General features: G+C 40.3%; 1 protein-coding gene across 6 annotated transcripts in view; it reads left to right on the top strand.

Moving 5' to 3' along the window:
* The first annotated feature begins 480 nt into the window (after window positions 1–480).
* Window positions 481–10,181, top strand: part of LOC121549664 (band 4.1-like protein 3) — an 82,796-nt gene continuing 73,095 nt past the window's right edge. For 2 of the 6 annotated variants that reach the window (XM_045210436.1, XM_045210434.1), the window contains exon 1: window positions 481–632. The gene's annotated coding sequence lies outside the window, so the exon portion shown is untranslated. Of the gene's footprint in view, window positions 633–1,347; window positions 1,431–10,181 lie in introns of those variants that run through there. The other 4 variants (XM_045210440.1, XM_045210439.1, XM_045210438.1 and 1 more) reach the window with 3 other exon arrangements.

Genomic DNA, 10,181 nt, shown 5'->3' with positions numbered 1-10,181 from the left:
GGGTAATGTAGTGACGTTAACCTAACATCTAGCAACCTCGTTAAGCAGATTGGACCTCTTGGCGTTAAGGTGTTGGTTTGACAGTTTTTGCACCTGGGTTCAAGTCCTGGTTGGGGCTACCCCTTGAATTCACTACAATATGTAAATAAGTTGAAGCAAATGTTTTTTATTTTATTTTTCTATAATAGATAATAGTAGTCAAAAAATATTACAGATGTTTGAATAAATAGGCTATGTATTCCCCAAGGTCAGTTTCCAAGATAATAGTAGTCTAAAAATATTACAGATGTTTGAATAAGTAGGCTATGTATTCCCCAAGGTCAGTTTCCAATGTGTGAGCTCCTATTTTTTTTATTAGGACCTCTCCATTGCAGGAGGGGGATTTTGCGCACATATAATAGTATAATTCTACACCCGGTATTATCCATCTGTGGGTGGGTCGTGTTTTGTCATAAGGTGGGCATCCTTGGCTATCCCAGAATTCCGTTTTTCCCGGTGTAGAGTGTAGCAAGCTAGTTTGGCTACTGCAGGCAGTGGCAGGATGACATAGGGGACACTTTACCGGAGTCTGCAGCTAAAGCTTGGAGGAACTGCACCTCAGACCAGAGATTTTGGAGGACATAGGATACCCGGTAAAACGCTACTAACTCCGTCTTTCAGAATGGAGAGTCATGTGTTGAATTCAATAGGCGCACAATAATTGTGGAAAGAGAGAAAATAGTTTCGTTATCGAGGTTTTCATCTGAAAATGTGACGTGCTGGCGTCGCATCATTTACAGTAGGTGACGAGGCGTATTCCTTGCGCCAACAAACACTGCTCAGGTGTAGAGCTACATTAACCTTTACGACGAATATAAATCATCTTTATTTAATCTTTGTATCCAGTGTCCCACACTGTAATTTGAGAAATCATGCATAGGCTGCTGTGTAGCGTAGTATATGTGTTTCATTTTCCTCCGAATACTGTATCTTGTCCATGTGATCAAAACGCCCGATGCCTACTGCCTAGTAGCGACTGGTTCAAAAGTGTCTAGGCCTAATCATTCCATTACGCACGGATTCTTGCGCATCAGACAAACAGTTGTCAGTTATATTCTGTTTGGAGAGCTGTACGCTTTTGTGTGCTCTTTACTATTGCGTAATGCGTAACGTCTAGCGGGTTTGTTATTGGTAGACTAGACTATATCACCGGCGTATAACAGTTATGACTTGCAATCCCGAAGTTCCGGTCTCAGTTTTCGGGATGTGCTTCTGCAATGCGGTGGGTGTGGCCTGGCTGTTCGGTAGATGGAGAAAGGAGATGAGAGGAGAGAGGAGAGAGGAGGAGAGGAGAGCCCTCTGTGGCCGCTTTGCTCTGGTTTACCCATCTGATGGGGCGTTTTTCAGCCCACGTCATGGTTAGAGAGTGAGAGCGGATGCTACAGACACAGGTGATGATGCATTGTGCAAGATGGGTCAGAAAATGTAGGTGTAGTTGTCCATTGTTTACTATTTTTGGATGTGTTTTGTTTTGGGCTCATCTTTCATTATGGGACACCACAAAGGGGTTAAAAACAGGCCAGTGCTTGTTTGTGTAAATGCATAATAAACCATTGGTCTGTTTTTTTTAATCATCACTTGATTGTGATTTATGATGTAGAAAATGCAAACTGCAGCACAAGAACATGCCATGACTGACTTGAAATGAGATGGATGTTATGATAATGCCTTCACCGCTCTGCTTGGAATGTTTAAAGTCACAGGTCAACTGGAACTTTCTTTATTTTCATAGCGTATTTGAAGAGGTAGGCCATCCAATGTGTGTCCATACCAATACTTACTCTTTCCAATTAGCGGACATGGACGTATGGTCCACAGAATAGTGATTATCATGGCTTCCTTTACGTGAGCTGCATGGTAGGGTTGTGTTGTTGACGAGTGACACCTCTTCAGAAGGTGACTCACTCAAAGCCTGTTGATGTTAAACAGGAAATAAACTAATGTGCATATTGGATCAGAGTTCTGTTGTGCTTTTCACTAATACCTGCCCAATATCCTTTATTTTTGCTAGAGTTCAGCCGACCATTGGTCAATATTAGCGTAATAGCTTTCATTTTAATATAGCAAAATGTTAAACGGTTATAAGGCTTTTTGATAGTAGAAAGTGGCATGGCCATGCAGTGTCGTTTTAAACCTTGTATAGAGCTCTTCAGTCTAGGAGCAGTGGATCGGTTCCATTTCCCTAATGGACGCGTCGCATCCCCATGTCCTATGACTTTGATGGATGGCTTAAAGTGTTTTTAAGCTGACTACGGACTACTGCAACAATACTGCTACTGTGCAGAGGTGTAAGGTTACATGGGAGAATGTCACACATACAGAATCTCCTACCATAACCAAAAGTAAAAACACCATACAAGGTTTATAGTGTGTTATATGCAGGCTATTACTGCGGTGGGTTAGTGGACCTGGTGCCAAATGATAATGCTTGACTGGTCTGGATTTCTCAGTCTGTGGACCCTTGTATACATCTCTTACATTTTCCCATCCTGGGTGTTTCCCAGTGTGTACTCTTGGAAAGCTTTGTGGGATTGTGAACAGTTGATAATCAGCCATGTGTCCTTGCTGAGTATGGTTAATTGGCTTTGGCCTCCTGTGTCGAGTATTTCAGTCACTGGATGTAGGCTACAGTGGAACAAGTCACAGAGCAGCAGACTTCTCAGAGCAAAGCAGGAAGAAAGTGAAGCTACTGGGGCATTTCTGTCAATGACAGGATAAAGGCATTCGGTTGTGCACCCTTATCTCATTCAAGATAGTTCAGAATAGTTTTAGGCTACCGCTATGCAGTGTAAGTACAGTATACAATCACTGCAATTACTGCATGGAGACTAATTTATACGATCAGACATGCTTGATGTAAATTAGGCTTAGCAGAGCTTGCTGCATCCACTTGTTTGTGACTCAAGGAGGTGTGTCTTAGCACAACGGCACCATGGACAGCGCCACAGGCTTTGACCAGACAATCAGACCCAGTTCAAATCCTGTACCACTGTTGTAGGCCTGATTGACCTTCACTGGAAGCCTTGTAGGTGCGCTGCTGCTTTTGTCGTCAGGATAATTCAATGTCATTGAAACAGATATGTGCAGTTTCTCCCCAGAGGTTTTCACAAAACACTGCCGTTCCTTTCCCTGATGCAGCCTATGAGTTGAACCATAAGCAGTTTAGAGGAACTTAACCCTGGTTATGTAAGGGTTTGGTAGTAACCTTTACGTTACCGTAACAACTAGGAATATAACTTGTTATTGTTCTTATACCATGTTATAACCACTGTATTCTGTGCTTAATCTGAAGCACTATCAAAGGTTTTATAGAGGTTGTATCTAGGCTTTTGGAGGTTGTATTTGCGTTTTTGGAGGTTGTATCTAGGTTTTTGGAGGTTTTATCTAGGTTTTTATAGAGGTTGTATCTAAGTTTTTGGAGGTTGTATTCTCCATTTATGATAGTAATACTCTGACAGTATATAGGCCTATAGCGCTATATTGATTATAATCTTCACAGTATACAGAGAAGCTGTCCTAGATTTTTGAATGACAGCCTTTAAGCACCCTCTGTAATTGTGTGGATCTGTGGATATTACTGTAACATCTAACTCCATGTGGTGCGATCCTGCTTTAGATTCCATGGGATATATTCTTAATGATGAGAACATCTATCAAAGGGGAAAACAGTTTGAGCTCAATATGCAGATCAGATCAGTACATAAATTGGGATCTAAAATCCAATCATTCTATTTTTTTTCTATCTTATAATCATACCTATTTTTGCCATCTTAACCAGGTATCTGTTTTCACTTAGATGGACCTGAATGAATAATTCATATTTCTCATTAGTGAAATGGTATTGAAGGGCCTTGGGTTTATTCTGAAGAGGTCATTTGGTAGTGCGGTGAGCATGCATGCCTGGTCAATAATGTTAATGTCATCAATATTAGGCTACATGAAATGCTCTGCTATTGCAGTGTCTGGCTTGTTTGCTTCACCTTCAATGGGGTAGGGTTACTAGGTTACAGTAGCTGACTCTTTTAATGATACCTAATGTAAAAACATAATACGTTGTTTTTGTAATTGCAATTCTATTCTCTTAATTTCAGGAAATAAGTGATTCATGTTTGTGCAGATACCAAGTATTGGACTAATTCCTTATTCATGACCAGTGTCGTTTTGGGTCATCAATGATGGAGCGTAAAATTTGTAATCCACCTACCAGGGAGAGCCATATAATAATTGATCTCATCTAAACCATGTCAGCTGATTGAACCTCTCTCCCGTCCAGATCAATGTTGCCCTCAAGACTCTTTTCCATCTGTCCTTGGCTTATTTTGCCTACTTACACAAAACAGGTTTATTCTGTGATAGGCCTTGATTAAGTCCAAAGAGGACATATTCATAAAAAAAATATTCCCTCATTATGTTGAGATCACAACTTATTTATCTCATGGTCACTACATAACAAAAGTGACACCTACTTTTGATCATGTTCATAATGCACTGACTGCTAATCTGCCTGCAAGGAGCTTTACCTATGAAACAGCCTACAAGGCAGAATCCTGGCTTATCAGCCTCTGAGGCTGAAACTGAATCTGATCAGCCTGTCAGGAATGGAGCCCACCCACTGTAAATGTAAAAATTATCCATAAAACATGAAGTCTCCTGTAGCTCAGTTGGTAGAGCATGGCGCTTGCAACGCCAGGGTTGTGGGTATGTTTCCCACGGGGGGCCAGTATGAAAAATGTATGCACTCACTAACTGTAAATCGCTCTGGATAAGAGCGTCTGCTAAATGACTAAAATGTAAAATTATACACATATCAGTTATGCAAGCCAACAAACAGCATAGATAACAATGTAGCTAGCTAGCTAGGTATCTAGCTAACAAGACTACCTAGCTAACTAGCTAGCTAGCTCGCTTGCTCGTTCACAAGACTAGCCAAGTTAGCTGTGTTGTTGCTTTCATGCGATTGGCTGTGGTCTTGGGGGTGGCACACAGCCTGGGAGACAGTGCTGCCTGTCAGGCATCGTTCATGGTTTAAATGCCCCACGAGCTCTTAGCTCCCCCACCAGCTCTTAGCTCAAGGTAAGGGACATTTACCTTGCTAACTTTCTAACTTATAAACTGATAATAAGCTCCAAACACAAATGAAAGCATGATGTTAGCATGAAATGTAGCCTACCATCTCTTAGTGTAGCAATAAAAGCGTATGCGCTGGTCCACCGTGGGCTCTGCCGTCTCAGCCAGACTGGCAGTCTACCAGCAACACGGCACTCCTATTTATAGAGTTGATCTTGTGATCTCGACAAAACAACTTTTGTTATGTAGTGATCGTGAGATAAGTAAGTTGTGATCTCGACATAACGAAGGAATATTTGTTTTATTCATATGTCCTCTCTGGATTTCCGTACTTGATACAGCGCGTTGTGACAGACAGAATCCATGACGTACATCAACTCCCCCCAGGGAGTCTATTCAACTGTACACTTTCCCCCCTCTCTCCCTGGGCGGTCTGGGGTAAAATCCTGCCTCTCTGTGGGCTGCTGGCTGGTTAAATTGAAGGGCTCTTTGGTAAAGAGGACCAGCTGCTGCGGTGAACTGGGTAATTGTCTGGAGCGGCTCTCTGAACTCTGCCGGCTCAATGCTGGCCCACTGGCACCATTAGTGGAAGGGGAAGATTAAGGGAGATGCCATACGGGGGAAGAAAGCAATCAAATTGAAGGTGACAATCTGGGCCTTTGGGAGTAATTCAAGGGAGAACAGCAAGGTGGAGGAAGCAAGTGTAAGATAAAATCCTATTTGATGAGGGGACATAGTCTGTTGGTACTCTCTGTGCTGTGAATAGAGATAGGAGAAGAAGGGTTCAGATGCTATCTAGTCAGAGGAGAGGTGACACTGTGTGGCTTATTCAAAGGTAATACTGTCCATTAAGAGGAGGTGTAGTCAAAACTAGAGGACATATCTGGGTTAAAATATTGTTTGTTTTCTTTTAGATACGTTGAGCATTTGATTGAGACTTCCTGGAGTGCCAAATGGGAGAGGTTTACACTTCTGGAACTATTCCATAGATTACATTTCACCAGACTAACTCAATCAAACACAGCTTGAGTATTTGAACGAACCCAGCTCTGTCTGACTAGGAGACAGCCCATTGTTTGATGCTATATGCTCTCTAGAAGAGTCCCACAGGGCCTCAGACAGAGAGACAGACTTTTCATGAGTACACTCCGGATACAGTAAGCCGGTATGTCGGTAAAGGTCAGAGCGGCCATCTTTTTCAAACAGCTGTCTGCATTCCAGGTGTGAGTGGTGAGAAGGCCGCTCACCGGCGATTGTTTAGCTGGGCTGAGTCACAGACTATAGATCGTTTTGTAACAGATCCCAGTACACACAGGAATTCTCTGCACAGCTGTGCCCAACCCGGCCTGTATTGACAGCCTCGCTAATTATAGGCCCCAATGGTTGAGATAGAGAGATAGAGGGAGAAAAATAGGGATGTAAAGGGGGGGGGGGGGGGGGAGAGAGAGAGAGAGAGAGAGAGAGAGAGAGAGAGAGAGAGAGAATCATTTGTCTAGTACATTTTTACTCCTCTCTGAGAAATAAATGACCTTGAAATGATGGCTTGAATAATTAATATTTCTGCTTACTACGAACGTAGAGAAATGTAACATTTTCATGATTTTTGTAGCAAAAATGAAGTAGGCCTACATTTACAACATTTAATGATTATAATTTCCTTGTATCAGAAAGGATTTCCTGACCTTCATGGGTGACGTGATCTTTCTTGTTTGTTCTATTTTCTTGTTCGGCAGTAATGTCTGACTCTGCTGTTGCAATATTAATCCAACAGAAGACTGCTGTGCTGGCCCTAAATTGGGCTGCAGCCCCCTCTGTTTAGCCTGGACTATCTGTAACGCTGCCATAGTAACTGCCATAGTAACTGCTATAGTAACTGCTATAGTAACTACCATAGTAACTGCCATAGTAACTGCTATAGTAACTGCTATAGTAACTACCATAGTAACTGCCATAGTAACTGCTGTAGTAACTACCATAGTAACTACCATAGTAACTGCTATAGTAACTACCATAGTAACTGCTATAGTAACTACCATAGTAACTGCCATAGTAACTGCTATAGTAACTACCATAGTAACTGCTATAGTAACTACCATAGTAACTGCTATAGTAACTGCCATAGTAACTGCTATAGTAACTGCTATAGTAACTGCTATAGTAACTGCCATAGTAACTGCTATAGTAACTGCTATAGTAACTGCTATAGTAACTGCTATAGTAACTACCATAGTAACTGCTATAGTAACTACCATAGTAACTGCCATAGTAACTACCATAGTAACTGCCATAGTAACTGCTATAGTAACTGCTATAGTAACTGCTATAGTAACTGCTATAGTAACTACCATAGTAACTGCCATAGTAACTGCTATAGTAACTGCTATAGTAATTACCATAGTAACTGCCATAGTAACTGCTATAGTAACTGCTATAGTAACTGCTATAGTAACTGCTATAGTAACTGCTATAGTAACTACCATAGTAACTACCATAGTAACTACCATAGTAACTGCTATAGTAACTACCATAGTAACTGCCATAGTAACTACCATAGTAACTGCCATAGTAACTACCATAGTAACTGCTATAGTAACTGCTATAGTAACTACCATAGTAACTGCCATAGTAACTACCATAGTAACTGCTATAGTAACTACCATAGTAACTGCCATAGTAACTGCTATAGTAACTGCTATAGTAACTGCTATAGTAACTACCATAGTAACTGCTATAGTAACTGCCATAGTAACTGCTATAGTAACTGCCATAGTAACTGCTATAGTAACTGCCATAGTAACTGCTATAGTAACTGCTATAGTAACTACCATAGTAACTGCTATAGTAACTGCTATAGTAACTACCATAGTAACTGCTATAGTAACTACCATAGTAACTGCCATAGTAACTGCTATAGTAACTGCTATAGTAACTGCTATAGTAACTGCTATAGTAACTGCTATAGTAACTACCATAGTAACTACCATAGTAACTACCATAGTAACTGCTATAGTAACTGCTATAGTAACTGCTATAGTAACTGATATAGTAACTACCATAGTAACTGCCATAGTAACTGCTATAGTAACTGCTATAGTAACTGCTATAGTAACTGCTACAGTAACTGCTATAGTAACTACCATAGTAACTACCATAGTAACTACCATAGTAACTGCTATAGTAACTGCTATAGTAACTGCTATAGTAACTGCTATAGTAACTGCTATAGTAACTGCTATAGTAACTGCTATAGTAACTGCTATAGTAACTACCATAGTAACTGCTATAGTAACTGCCATAGTAACTACCATAGTAACTGCTATAGTAACTGCTATAGTAACTACCATAGTAACTGCCATAGTAACTGCTATAGTAACTGCTATAGTAACTACCATAGTAACTACCATAGTAACTGCCATAGTAACTGCTATAGTAACTGCTATAGTAACTGCTATAGTAACTGCCATAGTAACTGCTATAGTAACTGCTATAGTAACTGCTATAGTAACTACCATAGTAACTGCTATAGTAACTACCATAGTAACTGCTATAGTAACTGCTATAGTAACTGCTATAGTAACTGCTATAGTAACTGCTATAGTAACTACCATAGTAACTGCTATAGTAACTGCCATAGTAACTGCTATAGTAACTGCTATAGTAACTGCTATAGTAACTGCTATAGTAACTACCATAGTAACTGCTATAGTAACTGCCATAGTAACTACCATAGTAACTGCTATAGTAACTGCTATAGTAACTACCATAGTAACTGCCATAGTAACTGCTATAGTAACTGCCATAGTAACTGCTATAGTAACTGCTATAGTAACTGCCATAGTAACTGCTATAGTAACTGCTATAGTAACTGCTATAGTAACTGCTATAGTAACTACCATAGTAACTGCCATAGTAACTGCTATAGCAACTGCTATAGTAACTGCTATAGTAACTGCTATAGTAACTACCATAGTAACTGCTATAGTAACTGCCATAGTAACTGCTATAGTAACTGCTATAGTAACTGCTATAGTAACTACCATAGTAACTACCATAGTAACTACCATAGTAACTGCTATAGTAACTGCTATAGTAACTACTATAGTAACTGCTATAGTAACTGCTATAGTAACTGCTATAGTAACTACCATAGTAACTACCATAGTAACTGCTATAGTAACTGCCATAGTAACTGCTATAGTAACTGCTATAGTAACTGCTATAGTAACTTCTATAGTAACTGCTATAGTAACTACCATAGTAACTGCCATAGTAACTGCTATAGTAACTGCTATAGTAACTACCATAGTAACTACCATAGTAACTGCCATAGTAACTGCTATAGTAACTGCCATAGTAACTGCCATAGTAACTGCCATAGTAACTGCTATAGTAACTGCCACAGCAATGGCCCCCTTTGTCATTTATTTTTCAGGCTCATTTTATCACGGTGTAACAATAGTGATTCTATTTTATGGAAATGTGGTGCACAGTAGCCTACATGTTGTATGACATCTCTTCAGTGCTGCATCTTACGTATGTTGTAATTGGACAGTATCATATAGACTGAAGCAATGTCAGCAAACCTTGTATAACTGAGTAGTACTAGTAACACAAGTGTAATGAACACATAAAAAACATATTTTCTCAAGAGTGGAATTTTCTTGCTATGAATGGAGGCCATCCTTTTAAGATTAGCCTAGAACCCAGGGTCCTATTCCATTAAACTTACAGTAGTAATAAGGGGAAGAGAAGAATGTCCTTGCAACAGGGAGAAAGCATTTTTTAGTAGTTGACTTACACCAGGCGTCTCCAACAGGTAGATTGCAAGCTACCATTAGCTCGCAGCCCAACAATGAGTAGCTCGCCAGTCAATTCTGAAAGTACATGCATATTTTTGTGTTCACAAACTGTCATAAACATAAAGCTCCAGGCTCCAGCTCCAAGCTCCACCCAATCAAAGCCACATTAACATGATCCCACCCCTGGTTAGCCACTAAAGCCAAACGTAACACAATATCTGCCAATTCATTTCCAGCAATATTGACCCTGTCTGTTTGGTGTGCGCTTTTCTCTAT

This window comes from Coregonus clupeaformis, chromosome 34 (assembly GCF_020615455.1).
Source record: "Coregonus clupeaformis isolate EN_2021a chromosome 34, ASM2061545v1, whole genome shotgun sequence".
In the NCBI taxonomy this organism is placed as follows: Eukaryota; Metazoa; Chordata; class Actinopteri; order Salmoniformes; family Salmonidae; genus Coregonus; species Coregonus clupeaformis.
Note: the sequence above shows the minus strand (reverse complement) of the source record. Positions and strands in the feature narration are given on the sequence as shown.